The following is a 19,756-nucleotide window of genomic DNA, read 5'->3' as shown; positions in this document are numbered from 1 at the left end:
GAGGGAATTTCACAGCACATAAACGCGCTCACCCAGGTAACACTTAGCTTCGAAGACAAAACTTTCGTAATTTAGTTATAATTTTACTGCAGCCATGTAGAGCGCAACCGCAGTTCGCTAAAACGATTTGTGCGCTGGCCGCTCCATGCTTCCGCGCGGCGTGTAGCAGACGACGCGCCCGGGAGGGAGCAAGAGTCGACCGCAGCGCCGCTAGTTCTCGCGACCGCCACTTGGGACACTCTCCTCCGCTGGGCGGTATGGTTGTTCTAGTAACGTTGGGCTGGGCCGACTGGGGGTGAAAAGTAGGGTTAGCGCCCATAGGAATACATGGAACCGAAAGATTTCAAAGCAGTTTCTCATTTCACGGGACACCTATGATGTCGTTATCCGGCACAGAGCAACCATGAACATCCTAGAACAGATAGTGAAAGTTTGAAATCTCATTACCGAAGCGAGGTATCATTAAATCACGGCGAAACGTATGGAGGTGCGAAATGGGAGGGCGATCTATAGAAACACATGTAAACACAACTTACCGCAACACTTTTCTCGTTTCGCGGAGCACCAGAAGTGGTGGCCGGTCGTTAAACGTTGGACAGCGCTTTGAAGAAGTGTGTGACAAAGTATGCCGCTTCATTGCACAGGCAATCTACTTTTAAAAACCATCGTTGTCATGAATCTGGGTTAGAAATGTATTGCGGTAGCGCGGCCCTTACAAAATATATGTAAACAACGGGTGCATTCTTTCAAGACCATGAATATACGTATGCAACAAATTTCGCGTCTGACATCTCTGTAAAGCATATTTATCAATAAATGAAAACGTCTTGTACCACGCACCGACATCATGTTGCATGGCAGAAGTTGAAAAAACAAAAGCATTCCAAGTGCTGGCGAGGCGCATGAGCCGAGTAATAATGCCGTCGACACAGTTCATTTTGTAAATTGAGATAAATAAAACGCAAAATAACCGGCACAACGTCATTCCGTTCTGCAAGCATCGATCGTGGCTAAGCAGAGGCGGTATTAAAATGAATGCAAATGTACTTGAGTCGCGATAGAATAATGTTGTGAGTAAGACATAAGTAAATATTTTAAGAGCCTTTATATTCCGACGTCCGTGCACGCGCTGGATGGCCTGCGCCATACGGAAAGAAAAAAAAAAGACAAGGAAGCTGCAGAGAAAGCTCAGAACGATATATGAGAACCATCGAGATATCACGGGGAAAAAGAAAGTAAACGAAAAAATAGCTAACTAGCCTACTTGCCCGATGATGAGCTTGCGCGCACCCACCTGATTCAATATAATTGTAGGCCTCCAGGGACTTTTATGCGTGGATGATCTTTGCAGCGAAGCTACTCTCTACAAGTACACATACAATGTTTGCCATGTCTAATGGTGGCAGAGCGCCCGCGTCAGTTCAGAGGACGTCTCAATGCGTTTCAGGCATAGCAAACGGGTCCGGGTGCACAACGCCGCCAATGTACAGCTTTTCATTGTAGCGCTGTTTAGCCGATTCCGACAAGCTTTTCACGCGGTCCGACATTGCTGCAGCGCACAATACATTCCCTTGCAAGTACTGCAAGTCTGACGATCTACAGGACTGTTCACAACACGATAAACTGACCGCGTACAGTTGCAGACGACCACCGGCGCCGTCGCTAGAAGACGCTCCGGAGCTGGAGGCGGCGGGTATCGCCTGCTGCGCCGTCGTCTGCTGCAATGCGCGATTCATGTTCGGTCCATATTGTCGTATGGCATTTGACATTTGTTAATTAAACGTAATTCTGTCTGAGATATAGGAGGTATTCACTGACGCGCTGTGCGCGGCGTATTGTGGGTAATTGAGGAGCAGTCGGCCATTTTTGTGTCCACGGAACGAACAGGGCGAACGTACGTATCAAGTGCTGTCGTGCGGTTCTAAAATCAGTGGCATCCGCAGCAATATGTTGTTTATTGAGCTATCGTATACTGCAATAGACGCGTGCACAGTGTAAACAAAGGAAGCTGAAGAGCTGCGCGAACGACCTCGGCAGTTTAAGGTTCCGGAAGTACACACGAACAACTCCACTCGAACGAGATACCTCACCGAAATGCGACGTTACGTATGGCTGGCACGGCTCAACCGCGCAAGTATGATAGAATATGAGAAATGTATGTCAAAATGGGCTGGACTGGAATCTTCCGGATGTGCCCCAGCAGCCAGCTCTTGTCACTATCCGTGCACGACTGTTCTTCACGCACTCGGAAGACACATTCCCGGTAAAAGAGCAGCGCGGTATCGCTTCCAGTCATGCGCATGCATGCAGCGCGCCACCAACACCTCCTCGCCGTGTTTTGCTGCAATAAAATCCTTCAAAGAGGGCTCGCTAAACTTTGTGTTTGCCGCACTTGCCTCATTCGATCAGAAGAAGTTGGATGTTCGCATCGTCTGTGTCGGCTGCTAATCAAAGCAGACCGCATACAGATTCGGCGAAGGAACGTAGGCGGGCAGAGTTGTTTTGCAGAAGGGTTGAAAAACTTTATAAACTTATTTACCTCTAATAACAAATCAAGTTTAGCTTGGCCAAAACTGAGCTGTATTTCCAGAGCTTTGTTGCAAAAAGTTATTTCGAGCCCGCAAGGCAACGAGGTGGCACCACCGGTGTCATCCCTGTGGCCTGTGGCAGCGGTTTCTTTTGCTTCCTTACCGCGACAGACGATGCAAACATCCGACTTCTTCTGACCGATTAAGGCAAGTGCATCAAACAAGTTTTGTATAAAACATCCTGACTATCAAATGCCATTTCTATGCAGAATATCAGCTACAAAAACTCAGCGGTTTAGTTGGTATAAACGTTGGACGGCACGCACGTAATTACACAAAGAGCGAGTTCGTCTGCTTCAACCGCGGCTCTTAACCCAGCCGCTTGTAACGTAGTTGCGTTCTTCGAGTGGTCAGTAGGCTTGCGATTGGTTTCTTGTGACGAAGCTCGTCCGTAGGACAAGGAATTCATGAATGTCGCACATATCTATGCGTGGGCACAGGCCGACGCTTACCGTGCAGTTGCGCATATCGACTGCACACGGGTATGTAGCAAAGTTTTGTTTCGTACAGGTCTCTGTCCGCATCGCGCACACTTTGCTGATAAATCAAACTGTCACTCATAATACCGAATGAGTTTTCATAACAACGGTGCTGGCATGAGGCAGAGTGGCAGAGCAAACGGACGCGCACGAACAGCTAAGCTAACAGCCGCCCCGTACTAGTACTAGTCTGAACAGGACACAAATATGGCATCGACTGCATACTGACGTCAGCTGTGACGTCACGTGAATACCCCCTATATCATTTGAGCAACACTATTATCAAGCTAATTTACTCTATGCGGTAGCATAGCAGACTGTAAACAAAACTGCGCGATTCGTGTGAGCCTTTTGGGGGTGTCCGGATTCACAACATAAATCTTCTGCTGAGTTTTAAAAGTGGAGTGCTTCCGCAATGACGCAGCATCCTTTGTCACACACTTCTTCAAAGCGCTGGCCAACGTTTAACGACCGGTCACCACTTCTGATGCTCTGCGAAACGAGAAAAATGTTGCGGTAAGTTGTGTTTACATGTGTTTGGTCGTCCTCCCAACTCGCACCCCCATACAATTCGCGGTGTTTTAAAAATACTTCGCCTCGGTCATGAGATTTCAGATTTTCACGATATGTTCTAGGATGTTCACGGTTACTCTGCACCGAATAATGACATCATAGGTGTCGTGTGAAATTAAAAAAACTGCTTAGAAATATTTTGGTTCTATGTATTCCTATGGGCGCTAACCCTATTTTTCTCCCCCAGTCGGCTGCGACGCCACGAGCGCCCCCTTTGTTTGTAAACACGGTGTTGGTCTATACCAGAAAATGTTTGTCAATTTACAAAAATTTCCTATCAGTGGTAAATAAAAAAAATCCTAAATCACAGAAAAGTTAAAAACAGAAAATATAGCAGAACAAAATATTTCTATATTTTTCGACAATTTTTGTTTACATTGAGCTTGCTATTTAACAAGATGCCAGGAACAGAAGATATCTCTAGACTTAAAAAAAATCACTGACATCATGTTAAATTGCAAGTCAGTCTCTTTTTAACAAAATACTAAAAACATAAAATCTCTGTTGATTACTGAAAAATGATTGACAGCAAAATATGGGAAATCATAACTAGCCTGTTCTTTAACAAAGAACTTGGAAACTTAAAATTCTGCTTAATTACAGAAAACACTCTAACATAAAATATTGGCAAAATTACAGAGAATATGAAAACAGATGAGAACAGAAATGTTATGTCAGTAAATTTGCCATTAAATTTCTGGTCGTTTGTTTTTGTTTTTCTTTTTAGAAAAAAAAATTGACGGTGTATTACAGAAAAGGGGCGTAAGATAAATATCCTTTTTAAGGGTCCGTTTAAGAATGTAAACAAAAAGAAAACACTGCATCACGGCAATAAATAAAGCGACGATCTATAGGTTGCTGACTCAGGCGACAGTCCACTGACCATGGCACAAAATCCCTTATGCACGAAACCGCGTTTTCACAGGTAAGGTTGACGTGGGAAGTTTAAGAAAGAATGTATTTGCGGTTGATTGTACATACATCCGTTTCGCCCACTTCAATACACTTTTGTCTAGGAAGGGGAGGTAATGATGCCAATATATCGGTACAGGAAATCTGTGAACATAGCGAAGTAATGCTTTCGCGTTAAAATTATATGCATGGACTGTACTTTGTTTCTTGCACAAAGCAACACCTTCAAGACACAGATAAGCTTCGAAATGAAGGAGACATTGCAGACTTGTGCTCGTGCAAACAGAGACAGCTGTCATCTACCCATCGAAGCCTGGGTTTGTCACCTAACTGAGGAGATCTGAGAATCGCAGTAAGGCCCACTATTGCGATGTTGATGCAAGGGAACCTTCAAATACTGCAAGTCTTCGGAGTCCCACCTGATGCCAGCAAAAAATAATAATAATAATAAAATAAATGTTTAGCACTCCGGTGATCTAACCAAAACCCCTTTGATTTATCAAGGTTAAGTGACGCCCTCGAACTATCACAAAAACGCTCAGTTACGCGCAAAACTTCGACCATACTCTTTTTATCAGAACAGAAAAGGCCAACGTCGTCAGCATAAGCCAAAAACATAATTTCACATTGCGATAGTAAGAAGCCACGAACTGCTTTGCTCTGCATGACATTACCACATAGGGGCTCAAAGATATTACCAATTTTTTCACTCTCCAATACAGCAAACAAAAAATCCTTACGCACCTTATCAAAAGTTTTCGTACGATCAATCTGATCTAACACTCATCTCATCTGACACTGTCTTTATCACAGAACGTGTGATATGAATATGGTTTTGAATACTACGGCATTCAATCCCACACACTTGGTTTGGCCATAATAGATATAATGCCACAAGCTGCAGACGAGAAGAAAAAACATTCGCAAATATCTTATAATCCACGTTGCATAAGGATATTGGACGATACCCTTCGACAGTTTTCAACCGACATGCGTCCGTGTTTTTGGGGATAGTATGGTGTGGCCAGTATAGAGCGTGGGAGGCAAAAAGCCTATGTCATAATCTGCACTGAAAACTTGCAATAAGGCAGGTGCTAAGGTAGGCATAAACGTTTTATAGAACTCACTACTTAGACCATCCAGTCCAGGATAATTCTGGCCCTGTAGAGAACTGACTTGACCTCATCTAAAGTATTAGACCCCTCAATGGTTGCCTGCTGCTCACCTTCAAGACGAGAAAAATCTTCTTTAAATGACTGGAATCAGACCCACTGATCGAGTTACTACTACAACTAAAGAGTCACGCATTATACTTAAAGAAGGCACCAAGAAAACCTGGCATATCGATGTACATATCACTTCCGCCGCGATTTTCTAAAACCTTCTTGGAAAGAGCAGCTTCCGTGTCATCATTAAAAGTGCGTCCAGATGGCTGTTCATTAACGAACCTGGATGTTGGCGACCTAATCAAAGCACTCTGATATTTTTCTAGACCAAACTGCTGTAACTGAGCTCTAATATTGTTGACATCATGAAGATACGATCCCGGAGAAATTCTTTCCAACCCTTACGCTTCAATTGACGAATATGAAGGCACTTCAAGAATGTGATCCGTAATGATGCTTCAGTTTCAAGACTCTTAAAATCTCCTGCTCAAAAAGATTCCTCTTTTGAAAGACTGAGATATTGGCACGAGCTCACGTGTATTTTTACAGTATCTCTTGCTGGGCTAGTTGGTGTGACATTGCGTTAAACCAAAGGAAATACAGCGCTAAGTTTTAGACGAACCACACAGAAAGACGGACGGGACAGGCGCTAACTCCAACTAAGTTTATTGAAAGATTCATGTGCACATATATAACCCGAAGACAGTGAACGCTTGCGCATGTCCCTAAAGTAAGAAGGAAAAAAAAAATACCATTCAGAAAAAACACCCTAAGGGAAAAAACCTTCTCATAATCTCGTATTTTTTAACCATCTGTGTTCACTTTCGCGTAAAGATACAGAAGTCGTGCTGACACACTTACCCCCCCCTCTCTTTGATAAAAAAGGCTTCTGCGAGCTCGCGAGCTAATCTGTCTTTACCTCTGGTTAGAATTTTAATCTCTCTAAACCGTGGTTCACGTATTTTTTTATTTTCATTAAGGCAAGAGCGGCAATGGGCGGGTAGGTTTTGGAACGAGTCTGATGCGTTCCCTAAAGACCTGTTATGCTCGCCGGCACGCTCGTTAACGCAGCGTCCGGTCTGACCGACGTACACCTTGCCACACGTAAGGGGGATCTCGTAGACCACTCCCGTGGCACACTTTACGTAGGGCTTCGAGTGTTTCTTTCCACACCCAGATGTTGTTTGAGCCCTACTGGTAACCTTGGGACACATCTTGGCCAATTTGCAGGGGGCGGAGAAGACCATGGCGACTCCGTACTTGTTGCCAACTCGTTTTAAATTGTGGGATACTTTGTGTATATACGGTATCACCACTGGCTTAGCTCCACGAAAGGATTGTTTTCGACGTTGCCCCTTTGGCTTGCCCTTGAGGTTTTGTAGCAATGCCTCGGTCACGCTAGCCAAAACATGGTCTGGAAACCCTGCTTTGCGCAGTCTGCTCACCTCACCCTGGAAGCTCGCTTTCATCATGTGAGTGCACGACTTGAGGAGTGCAGATTCCATAGAGAGGGCGGCAATAGCCCTCTTTACAGTTTTTGACTGGGCCGAATCGAATGGCAAGAAATGTTTCTTAGCCCTAGGAAGGTAGCGCCAGCACACACGTCTTTCTGTGTGGTTCGTCTAAAACTTAGCGCTGTATTTCCTTTGGTTTAACGCAATGTCACGTGTATTTGAAGCACGTAGCAACAGCGCACTGAAAAATTTTATCTGAAAGAAGGGAATGATTTAGCTTCCATAGCTGCCACTTCCCACATGTTTTCCTATATGAGCAGACACCAACCATGCAGTTGTCACTAAAATATATTGGTCTCACCCAGTATCCATGCATAGTTAGCAATGTGCCAGCCGAAACGTAGATCCTGTCAAGTCGGGCACTCGAAGACGATTGGAAGTGCGTAAAATGTATACTATCACTTTTTAGTCGACCAAAGTCAACAAGGTTATGCTCATAAACTACGTCAAAACTGAGGTCATAACGTCCGCGATATATTGATCGATTCTCATTGTTACAAACACAATTGAAATCTCCCAGCACTAAAATTTTTCTATCCGTGCGCAGGAGGTTTGCCAATGACAAGAAAAACACTTTGCTTTCTCGTTGCTTAACAGGCGCATACACACAAACCATTTGCCACTGCTGACTTCCCCCCCGCCCCCTTTATTTGGGTCGAGGGGACATACCAACAGTACTGCTAGATACGACTCTCCCAGAACCAGCTCGCTTCCTCACAACCGGTTGTTTACTTGCCTCCTCTTCTGAGCGGGCGACGCGTTGTTGTGAGGCCGGTCCCACCTTCACGGGCGTCTTTGCCTAGGGTGGGTGTTGCTCGGGTGAGCCTTGCGGATAGGTGGGGGCACCGACCTTTTCTCGCGACTGAAGTGGATCCCTGAAGCTCCCTGAAGTGGATCGGCTTGCCAAGCGGACCCGTGTTCGGAACTTTCAGCTTGTAGTTCCGTGTAGCGATTGCGGAAGATCGCCCTTTCCTTCGAAGCGCAGCGCGCCGCGAAGGACGAAAGGTACAAAAAGTATCCCTTTCCGAGGAAGAGTAAACCAAATGGGCTGCTCTTAGCACCGCGTTTCCCTCTTCTCTCGCAGGGTGCAGGAGCTCACCGCTAGGCGTCGCAGAAGCGACGCTTATTGGCCGAAAACGAACAGTGGGTAAGATGCGCCGAGATCGGCGGGAACCGGCTACCGCCGAGTAGAGACGACAGCGAGTCGCGACAATGAGAAGACGCAAGGTAAACACCTCCCCACGTTACTTTGTTGTCGCCATCTTTCCCTTCAACTACCAGACCCCATCCAAACGGATAGGGTCGTCAGAAAGATCATCGCCAGCAGTTTTGGGAAGACCCAATAAATATCTGGTCCCGAGGAAAAGTCCTGTTCTGTGTTGTGTCGTACTTCGCATTACCACTTTGTGATCGTGAGAACGGTTGTCCGATGTGTGCGATTGTGGGAGCTCGGAGTTTGCAGCCTAGACCTCAAAGGAGGTTCGACGGCCTAGTAAGAACCCCCCACAAGTCGAAGCGTAGGAGTCCAATGGTTTGGTGGCCGAAGGCCCGAAGGCCCTTTCCATTTTCCGAAGGCCCTTTTCATTGGATTTGTATTTTCAACAGTCATAGTGTGCAGCGCGACGTCATCGGTCCTCACATTAACTGTACCTTTTCGAAGTGGCGTGGCATGTCCGATAATTAATTGCCGTCGTCTGCTAGTTCGGCACCCGTGCCCACCTTGATTTCACGAAGTATTGCAATTGATCACAATTCCTCCACGTATTGCGCCGATGGTTTTTGTTTTGCCTTGCTTCTTCGCATCCATGCATAGCTCTGCCTGTGCCACCCCACGTTGTTAATTTCTTGTTCTTGGTTGTCGCCTGTTCTTTCCGCCTCGACTTCTCCCCCTGTGTGCAGGCTCCGTAGTCGTTCAGCCTTGCGTTGTGCTATTTTTTGCCTCCTCCAGCCACTGACTGAGATTGGTATCTCGTTCTCGGAAATTCATTATTTCGGAAATTCATTATTCATTATTATCATTAATTCAAATTCGTTGTACCGGCCCTTTTTCATCTTTTTTGCATTTTTTTTATTCCTAGTGAGATGGTCTTTGCAGAGTGGGCATTTCATACCTGCGCATGTGCGTCCTTCTTTGGAGTTCTGAGTGTTCCATTCTATGCACACCTTTGTTTACGGAGATGAGCATATGCCCAAACGCTGTATGGGCAGCAGGCAGACCTGGTAGGTCTTCCACTCCACTCGATACAGGTAGTACTTACATTCCTCTCCAGCATGCACGACTCATCTTGGTACAATAGCCGTCAAAAATGGTCGCTGTCATTTACTCGCCGAGCATTGATTCCTCGACAATTTCTCCTCGCGTCCGAACACATAGGTTTGCTAGAAGTGCTGTTGACGTTCTTGGCTCTTGTCCAGCACGACTGTCCGGATGACTTCTTAAGGTGTCGCCGCATACATGTCCACTGTGTACCTGACCCCTCAGACTGTCATTTTTCGTATTTGCTTCGAGACTACCGCTGTCTCTGGAAATTATGCACTGATTATTATTTGGATCCTGGTCGTTCTTTTTTTATGCCTGAGTATTCTAAATGGTGTCCTCCTGCCTTTTGAATGGCCTTCCCATTGCCACCATTGCGTATTAGCTGAGTTTAAAACTTTCCTAGGCTCTAATAATGATTTCAAGTCGCTCTTTTGTAGAGGCAAATTCTTCTTATTATTAAGCATTCTACTCTTTTGCTCAGGTTTTGTGGTGTCTTCTCCGTCTTTCTCCTCGGTCTGAACTTTTCCAAGCTGTCGCGCTCCGGCTTCTGCAGATGCTTGTTTGTCCATTTCTGCATTTTCGAGTTGTCCTTTTTTGTTCCTGTCTGCATAACGGGTATTCAGTTGCCCAAGTCTTGGTTACCTCGGCCTCCGTCAGTTTCGGTCAGATCGGCTCATCGCTTCCTGCTGTTCGCGGATGTCCTCATAGTGTCTTGAGTTGTAGTTTTCCATATTTGAATCCTCTTTTGATATAGCTATGGTAGTATAGTATTTCCATTCCCGTCGTCGGGACTTCTGGGCGTTTCTTTAGTCTATTAGTGCCTCGGCACGGCCGCCCTTTCGTTGCGCCAATCCGCAGCGGTATCGTGTAGCCGGACCTTTCCACTCAATAATAGGTTGCAATGTGGTCCACCGTTCAGATCTTAGTATCCTATTGTAGCTGTCGTCGAGTTCCTCCTAATCACCGAATATGGAATGGCCACTTTTACATTATTGAAGTAAAACTTGCCAAAACCTCGGGAGGCAACGTTTCATACCACATGCGAGACACCATGCTCTCAGGTACCCCTTTGTCCACAGTTGGCAAAACATGCCCCGTTCTCTACTACCTAGAAGGGAGCATTATATGAAGTCGAGACATGGGCGTACATCGGCTTCTGGATTGGCACTTTGGGACGCACCAGGTGGTTGGCTTTTCTACCTTGCGGATTATGCCTTGGTTCTTCATGTTTGGGAGCTCCTTGTGTATTATGTTCACTCGTGGAAATCGGAATCCTTCGTACGACATCGACAGCATATGGTACCGAGCCTTTATTGAAATAGTATTTTCACCTGGTATGCAGCCGATACCGGAGAATAGCTGCGGATATGTCATGCTGTAGTTATCCGTCCGCTACGACAGTGTTGATGGAAAGAACAATGCCTAAAGCCCACACCTCATCGAAGCGGTGTCTAATGATTTGGCGACCATGTACACCATTTTTCTCGGGGCACTTTTCATTAGATTTGGATTTTCAACATTCCTAAAGTGTAGCGCAGCGTCGTTCAGCCCTCATATTTCCTAGACATTGTCTAAATGTCGTGGCACGTCACATTAGTTACCGTCGTTTGTTAATTCGGCACCCGTGTCCATATTGACAAGCAGGAAGTAGCCATTAATCGCAATTCCTCCACAAAGTGCGCCGTTTTTTTGTTTTTCCTTCATCTCATTCATGTACCCGGTGTCCTTGTCTCGTCGCTTTTGAGCGGCACCCATTGGTTTTATCGACATTCACCTCGTTCAACTCGGTTCTTTACACAACAGGCGACCTGGAAGTGTCTTTTCTTGTGACAAGAATGACAGCACTCATGTATACATCACTGGGGCATTTTGAACGTTTGTGAACTTCAAGGCCACAGAAGTTCCGTGCTCTGTGCTTGATGGTGAAACCTTTGACTTGGCTATGTCTGGCTTGAATGCACCTCGCTTGCTTCGGCTCGCTGTCACTGTCTCCCTTCGACGGCATTGATGCCTGGTGTTTAGGTTTGTCATTTGAGTTCGGCTTGATGATTTTTCTCTGTCGGTAGTTTCACCGCTTGAAACCGCCACTGCCGATCTGACTTGGCGGTCCATTTGAAGCTCTTCGGAACAATACTGTTTGAGCCGGCCCAGAACAAATTGTTCACTCTTATATTATTTTTTAAGCTACCAAATTTACGCCTACTTGCCAGTTCGAGCAACGCCGTACCAAGCTCAAGGACTACGTCGCCCGCCTTCTGTTTGCGCGATTGAAATGAGCGCTTTTATAAACTACGCGCTTCGTGTGCACGAAGTACTCTTCGAGCTTCCGTTTTGGGCTTCGTTCTCGAGATCCTCATCTGCGGCATTATGATATCGAATGACTTTTCGAGCTTTTTGACTCGTGGTACAGAGCAGTGTTCTTACTCGTAGGTTTTATCCTTCACCTAGAGTTTTGAAACGTATCTGAAGCACGCGACCTCTATCATCCATTCAGGCCAGTAACTGGCATTTGTTAAGTTAAAGGGCTGCGGGGATTATTTTTCTCGTGCGTCCAGGGTGCTTTTTATTAGCTGGTGTGTGACTTTTTCAAAGGTTTCATTTCTTTTCTAGCTGATAGTTCACAACTGAAAGCTAGCAGCACTGCTACCATATCTTTGGCTGCACTAGTTCACCTTGTCATTTTCTTGTTCTTTTGGGTTGTATTCTCTTCTTTCCACGTTGCCTTCTCCCCTATCTGTAGGCCCTACTAGTCGTTCGGCTTTGCGTTGTCTTTTTTGCGTCCTTGCCTTTATGCATTGTTTCTCCTTGCTTATTTTCCACATTGCAAATTATGCATTCTTTCTCCGTGCTTTAGAGGTCCTTCTTTATTTTGCTCTTCATGGAGATAGAAATCGTTGTTAGGACTTCGACTTTATACAGTTACCGCATCGTCAGGCAAATGGTGTGCTCATCTAGTATGCAGCCTATACGGGAAATGAGCTAATCATACGTCATAATGCTGTCCTCCATTAACACAGTGCCATTGAAACGAACAATGCCAAGTACCCACACCTGCAACCCAAGCAGAGGACCAAAGTTTTTGGCGGCCACGTACACCTTTTCTTGAAGGCACTTTTCATTCGATTTGGGTTTTAACCGCCCTAAAGTGGGCACCCAGCGCCGTTCGGTCCTCACAAGTCATGCTATTTTTCTAGATGGTATGGAATGCCACGAAATGAGTTGCTGATATCTGTTACTTCGGCGCGCATGTCGACCTTGATCCACAGGAAGCAGCCATTGATCACATCCTCCACGAAGTGTGTTAATTCTTTCTTAGTTTGCTTCAATACATTGATGTATCTGTTGTTCTTGCTGGCTCGTCGCTCTTGAACGTCTCCAAGAAACGTTGTTAATATCAGCATTCATCTCCTCAATCTGCTCCTGGTTGTTACAAAAGAATGACGCTATTCATTTCTCACTGGAGTGTTGTGAACGTTTGTGAACCTCATGGCCAGGCTGACTCAATTCAAGGTACATGTGACATACCTTCGACTCGACAATTCTTGGCTTTACCGTCTCTTTATTTGCTTCGGCTCGCTGCGGCTTTCTCCTCTAATCGCCCCGATGTCTAGTTTTTCGATTTGTGACTTGAGCTTAGCTTGCTGCCTTTTTTCTGTCTGTTGTATTAAATTGCCACCGACAGTGTGAGTTATGGGCCCTTTTTAAGTGCTTCGAGAAGTGACTGGTTGAGCAGGCCCGCAACAAATTGCTCACGCACCTACTGTTCTTTCAAGTTACTGAATTCACGCCTACCTGCCAGTTCTAGCAGCACCGTAGCAAGTTCGTCGACTGCATCTCCCACCTTGTGTTTGTGGCGATTGAAACGAGCACATTTATAAAGTGCGTCTTTCATGTGCACAAAGTACGCTTGGAGCTTTGCTTTTACGGCTTCGATGCTATCCAGTTCTTCATCCGTGCTGTTAAGAGGCAGCAATGTTTTTGTGCTTTTCGACCCATGGTCCAGAGCCTTGTTCTTACTTGGACTTTTCCATCCTTCTCCCGGAATCCTACAACGTAGCTGAAGTCGCTGAACTCTTCTATTCATTATGGCCAATCACTGGAGTTTGTGAAGTCGAAAGGCTGCAGAGAGTTAAGGCTTGTAATTGCGTTGCGTGCACACTTCCTCTCGTCCTTCTGCTGACTGTCCGTATTTTCTTTATTCGGTGCCCTTCTTCGAAAGCGTCCGGTTACGCTATTGGTTTCGTGCAACGGGAGCCCAACGTTTGACACCAGGGAGAGCGTCAGGACCAAGAATGGCTTTATTCCCTTCCAAGCGTACAGTCATGTTACTCCTGCTTGTGGAAGCCTAGCTCTGGCTGGTAACCTACTGTTGGAGCCCCGGCCACATTATCCTGGACATTTCTGACCAAACCGTCCGTCTGTGTTCTTAGAACCAGCCAGGCGCAGATCTCCCAGTCTGTATTGGGAAACTAAGAACAGCGACCTCCGTGGGTGCGGCCGCTGTTGATCGCATCTTCGAACACCCTACAGCAACATCGAATACCAAAGCTGCCATCCTGCCAGCATTCTTCGAGGATATTGAAATCGTTTCTGCCGACCTGCCAGTGTGTGTTGAAGGTTACGTGGTAAATGCGCTCATGGACACATGCGCAGATTACTGAGTTATCATTCAGACTTGGACCGCTGAACTGAAAAAAAGGACGATGCCTTGACAAGGGACAGAGTCGTATGGCCGGTTGACATTCAGTCAGTCGGACTAGGAGATGCATTGCTCGATTTGTAATCCCTGGGGATACTTTTCTTCTTGCTTTGTTGTTTTGAGTGAGTGGTTTCAGTATCTTTAGGATCGATTAATTCCGTAGCTACTGTTGGCAATCTGTAGCTAATTTTTTTTTTAAGATCACTCCACCCTTAAATCGTCTCACCAAGGAAGACGTCTCTTCTGGATGAACTCAGGAACAGCAAGATGCATTCGCCGACCCCCAAAAAAGTCAACAGTCGTCAACGTTATTGCATCACTTTGACGAGGATACGGCCGTGGACGTCTACACAGACGCGAACAACATTGACCTTGGATCAGTTGCAGTGCAGTGGCAACATGCACTGTGCGGGTCACTACCTACTCAAGCCGCAACCTCGTTCGCTCCTAAAAGAATTATTCCACAACAAAAAAAAAAACATCACTTGCGGTGGTGTGGGTGCTCGTCAAATTTACGGACGATTATTCAGGGTCTTCAGTGACCGTCAGTCTCTCTGTTGGTTGGCAGGCCTCAAGGTCCCTTCTCGACACCTTGTCCGATGGAGCTTGAGGCTCCGAGTGTTCGACGTTACTTTCCTTTACAAGTATGGCCAAAAACACACATACGCCGACTCTGGCTTGGACGATGACGCATTCTTTGGAGCTGTAACGTCAGCCCTTGCTCAACTGCAACGACAAGACCCTGCATTTGACCTGCTCATTGCCTACCTCTAAGACCGCACATCCCAACCACCTCGTCGTTCCTCGCATTCCTTGCAAAACATCCTGTACAAACACAACTTCGCAGACTGGACCCAATGCACCGATTAGTCATACTTGTCGCTCTTCGTACCAAATTGCTGCACGCCTGTAACGATCAGCCATCGTCTTGACATCTCAGCTTCACTCGCACATTGGCCAAGAAGTACTACTAGCAGCCTGTGGCCACACTGAGACAGTATATGAAGTCCTGTCACGATTGCCAGTGCAGAAAGGCCTGCTAGTCTCCAACCTGTTAATCCACCGAAAGCTACGTTTCAAGAAGTCGGAATAAACTTGTTGGCTCCATTTCCCGAAGCGTCCCTGGGGTAGAGATGAACTGTTGTTTCCACTGGTTATTTATCACGCTATTGCGAAATGCGGCGAGACACTGCTGCGAAAATAGCTGTTTTTGTACACAGCATCATGCTTCACCATGACTCATCATGGGCCGTCGAACCATATTTAATGCGCACCTATTGCATGAAGTAATGCAGCTCAGTTGCATCACTCACTGGATGACTATACCGCCTATAACAGCCAGATGAATTAACACACGGAACGTTACGATGTATGGACGTAGATGTTCATGTTCATAGATGCCGACCACAAAAGCTGACATGCTGATCTGTCCTACGTCTTGCTTGCATATAACACCGCGGTGCAGAATACTGCCGGCTACGGGCTATTCTGCCTTATACATGGACATCCGAGACAAGGATGTGAACACAGGCCTCTTGTCTCGGATGCAGAAGAATTTTTCCACCTTGATGAAGCCCGCCGATTGGCCAACTTCGCATTCGTGAGCGACAAAGCTGCAACGCTCATCGATACAACCTTCGTCACTGGTATGCCGAATGTCATCGAAGTGATCAGGTCCGGATATTGACCCCCATTCGTTAGAGGGGTTGCCCCGAAAAACAATTACGTCCCTGTTTCAGCCCCTACAAGGTGCTCCGCTGAGTTATTGTCATGGTTTACAAAGCCCGTCCTAAATTGATATCTGCTCTTCGCGCCGTACGTGTCAGCGAACTGAAACCTTATCACTCACATTGAGTGCAGTGTTTGTGCATTCAACTCTTTATTGCCTTTGTGAAGTTGTTCTTGCATCACATTTTTTTTTTCTTGCTTTAGTTTAGAATTGGGATGACTCTCCGGAGGAGGGTAATACATTGCATGACTTGTGTCAGTGGTATAACTATGTGGCATCAGTGTTGCTGCGTAGTGGAAAGAAGAGGTCAAAATAAATGTGTTCACGCATGCTGCGAACTGGCTGTTGATGTGCTCAGACCTTTCACCCATGACAATGTTGAAGTGGAATTTCAAAAATAAAGTATGGTCTGCCCTCACTTGGAAAATTTTCGACAACCTAACTGTGCTAATAAATACATGCAGCCCATGCACCCCTGGATTATGACTTACTGTTGTCACCACCTCTTTGCTCGCTGGCGTAAGCTGGCTGGTGGCTTGTTTGGTGGAGAAAATTATACAATGCGTTTAAACTGAAGAAGCTTTCACTGCATAAATTTCGTATCTGTCAAGATCACAATGGCCATCATTGTAGACCCTGCCTTCTGCACAAGGCACTCAAACTCTCGACCAGTCACGACCACTGAAGCAGCAATGTGCTTGTAATCCTGCAGACTGATAAGGTCTCATCTTGGGGGCTTGCAACTGCAAAAAAGTCGCACAAACCTGCTCCCTAGTGTACCTCTTTCTGAAGACAACAGCTTGGGGAGGCAAAACAGACTGGCTTGCACAGCCAGCAGTGCTTATGCTGTGGAATGTCGTAAAAAACGTTTTTGGCTTTACTATAATAGCCTTGCTTTACCGACAAATACAATAAAGATAGCCTTCGATATATAATGTAACAATGATAGAGTATTTTCTTGTAAATGTATATATGTTTGTTCCGGGTATATCGAGCATGGCATATCCCAAGTGGTGCTGCTTCTAATGGCACTCCCGAGATCACTCAGCAGGCGTGAACTTGGGCACTGTACTCTTACTTATAGATTTCAGACAACTTTGTTCATTGCAGTGTCTTATGTATCGACATATAAAACTAATTACATTGATCCTCTTCAAGTTCACTATATTCGGAATGAACTGTAAACTGTTTACCTGAAGGCAGCTAGCTCGAGCCACTTCGCCTATAGTCTTCATCATCCAATAAATGTTCTCCATTAGCCGAGGCCATTTAGAATTGCATGATGCATATAAAAAATCAGCGATGCCACTTGGCTTCGATTGCTTTCATCGCCAAACCACGCAGGAAAACTTTAGTGAATTACATGATGACCACAGTTGCCAAGGATGATCCTACACTAATATGGTCAGGGGTTTCCCCAGGAACTAAAATTGGGGGAGGGAGTAAATTTCTATAAAGCAGGTGCTGCTGAATTTAGAGAAGCAGCAGTTATTATTTCTTTAATGCGAAAACACTACTTCAGAAGGTCTAATGAGCTCACTGATTTTGTGCGTTGCCAATGTAACAACGTGGGCAGCCCCTACTCGTGTTTCGCTTTTTTGGGGGAAGGGGGGTTGAGGACAGAATCCACCTTTGATTACCCTTGGATTGTGAGTTAGAAACGCTGCCCCTATATAGATAGCCATGCAGGCATGTTCATATATCTATGTCATATATCTATATATCTATGTCGATAGTGGCAGCTTGCACAATATACATTGCGGTCCTTCTCATAAGAATATGCCTTTGGAATATCATAGCAAGAACACAGCGAAGTCAAACAAATTTATCGTCTATCAAGATAAACTGTGCGAAACTAGTGCTTCCGCACGTTATATTAGGTCTAGTGACGTTGAACCTCTGCAATATATATATATTTTTTTTGCATTGACATGTTGCATATGGTATTAGCAATGTTTACAGCTCTCATACTCCTGTCAAAGACTTAAAACAAAACAGTCACCGTATACAAAGCCTCATTTATGAACAGGAAAAACTACTAGCAGTAAACATCTAAAAAAAAAACATAACTCGTAATAGAGACGTGGAAGACGCTATAAAACGCACAAATGTGCACTATGGATAGCAGATCAGTTCAATAAATAAGCACGCACACCAGGACGTTGAATCCTTGCTCAACATAGTACACATGTGCGGAAAGTGTATATGTTCGTCATCCAGTTAGTTGCCCGTCCACCATCGCACACGGGGCCATTGAGGGATTCTTTCCAAGCTATCAGCATATACACTTAATAGTCACATTGCTGTAACCTGGTACCCGTATATCACGCGTACGAGTTTCGAATGTCGAGGGATCATGGAGAGGAAGGTTTTTACAATTGCAGAATTCATTGAAGAGAGGGATGAACACAAGGATAGAGAGTCAGTAATTACAGCCACTCCAGAAAAAGAGGAGTCTAGTTTCCGTAGAGTCAGTACCACAGCCAGAAACTCCGCTTGAAAAATTTGGGTGAAGTCCGGAAGACGGGCAGAAAAATACCAGTCTAGAGGCGGACAATATATACCCACAGCTGCCTTTTAATTGCGCGGAGATGTGTTGGTTGCTATTGCTTAACTAGCAGAAAGGCTTCTGAAATTATCTTTCAATAATCCGTTCATATTAGAGGATGATAAATATTTAGCATTGTTCGGGAAAATGTCATAAAAGATAATTTCAACAGAAGGCCCACTGGTTTGCATGGGAAGAATACTAGGAAGGAAAACATTTAAAGGGTCTAGCAAATTTTTGACCATAACTACCTGCGGGGTGTGAAATTTAGGCCAAAGAACACCGAAAAAGGAGGTCGGTTGGCAACAAAAAGTAGACATAGATCGGTGAAACTGTACGACGAGGCGAAGTGGCTACCGTAGTGTAGCTCTCGCTACAAAAAGTTGAGGTATGGGTGTGCAGCCCTGTCCTTTATAAGGCGGTATCCGCTCATTGATGGCGCTCCCTTTGCCTGTCACTGTTGTTCCATATCGGGCAGGCGCAGCAGAATGACCAACCGAGCACTGGCGTTGGCAATCGCTTCTTGCTTCTCGGATGACAGAATCGGCTCACTTACAGGCTTGCAACCAGGAGAAAAGGCTTTCACGGGCCTCTAATGCGCGCCTCTGCCCCCTGCAGCAATCAGTTGTGTAGAGTGTGGACGACAACTGAAGCTGACGTCACTTGTAGTAACTAAATACTCTGATCGGTCACTACAAGTAACGGGACCTGATCGCTGAGCGCTGATTGTTAGGCGATATGTGTGTCGTCACGATAGCACGTGTAATCATCAGCCTGTCATACAATCTGGGAGTTTCGCGGCCACGTTGCCAGGGGCGCTGGCAGGTACCAGTGACACACCCGCGAGAGCTGATTTAACAACGGGCTTTGTGACGTCACGAAATCACGTGACGTGGCCGAGTTTCACAGGTGTTCTTGAATGTGGCAGTTTACAGGCCCGTGCACTTACTGCCGTATCGCTCTGCTCCCTGCATATGGAAGGCTGCTTGAGAAGAGAATCAAACACACCGCGACCCTTGCACTTCAGTTTACAGCCTCATCAGCGTCGAAAAATCATGAGCATGCATATAGCTGGTGGTAGGTGACAGATGGTATGGCTTGGCGCTTATTGGTCCGAAGTTTCATGAAAGAAAATTATCACTGCACAAGAACTGATTCCAAAACGACTAGTAATTCTATCAATTCTTTACAAAAGATATTCAAATAGCATGCTGTACAAAGTTAACGCTTGCATGCATATGTCGGACGAACCTGACCGATCGTATGATTTTTCTTTTTATAACGATCT

This window comes from Amblyomma maculatum, chromosome 1 (assembly GCF_055883805.1).
Source record: "Amblyomma maculatum isolate TAMU_Amacu chromosome 1, ASM5588380v1, whole genome shotgun sequence".
NCBI lineage: Eukaryota > Metazoa > Arthropoda > Arachnida > Ixodida > Ixodidae > Amblyomma > Amblyomma maculatum.
The sequence above is the reverse complement of the archived record's forward strand: the minus strand, read 5'-3'. Positions refer to the sequence as shown.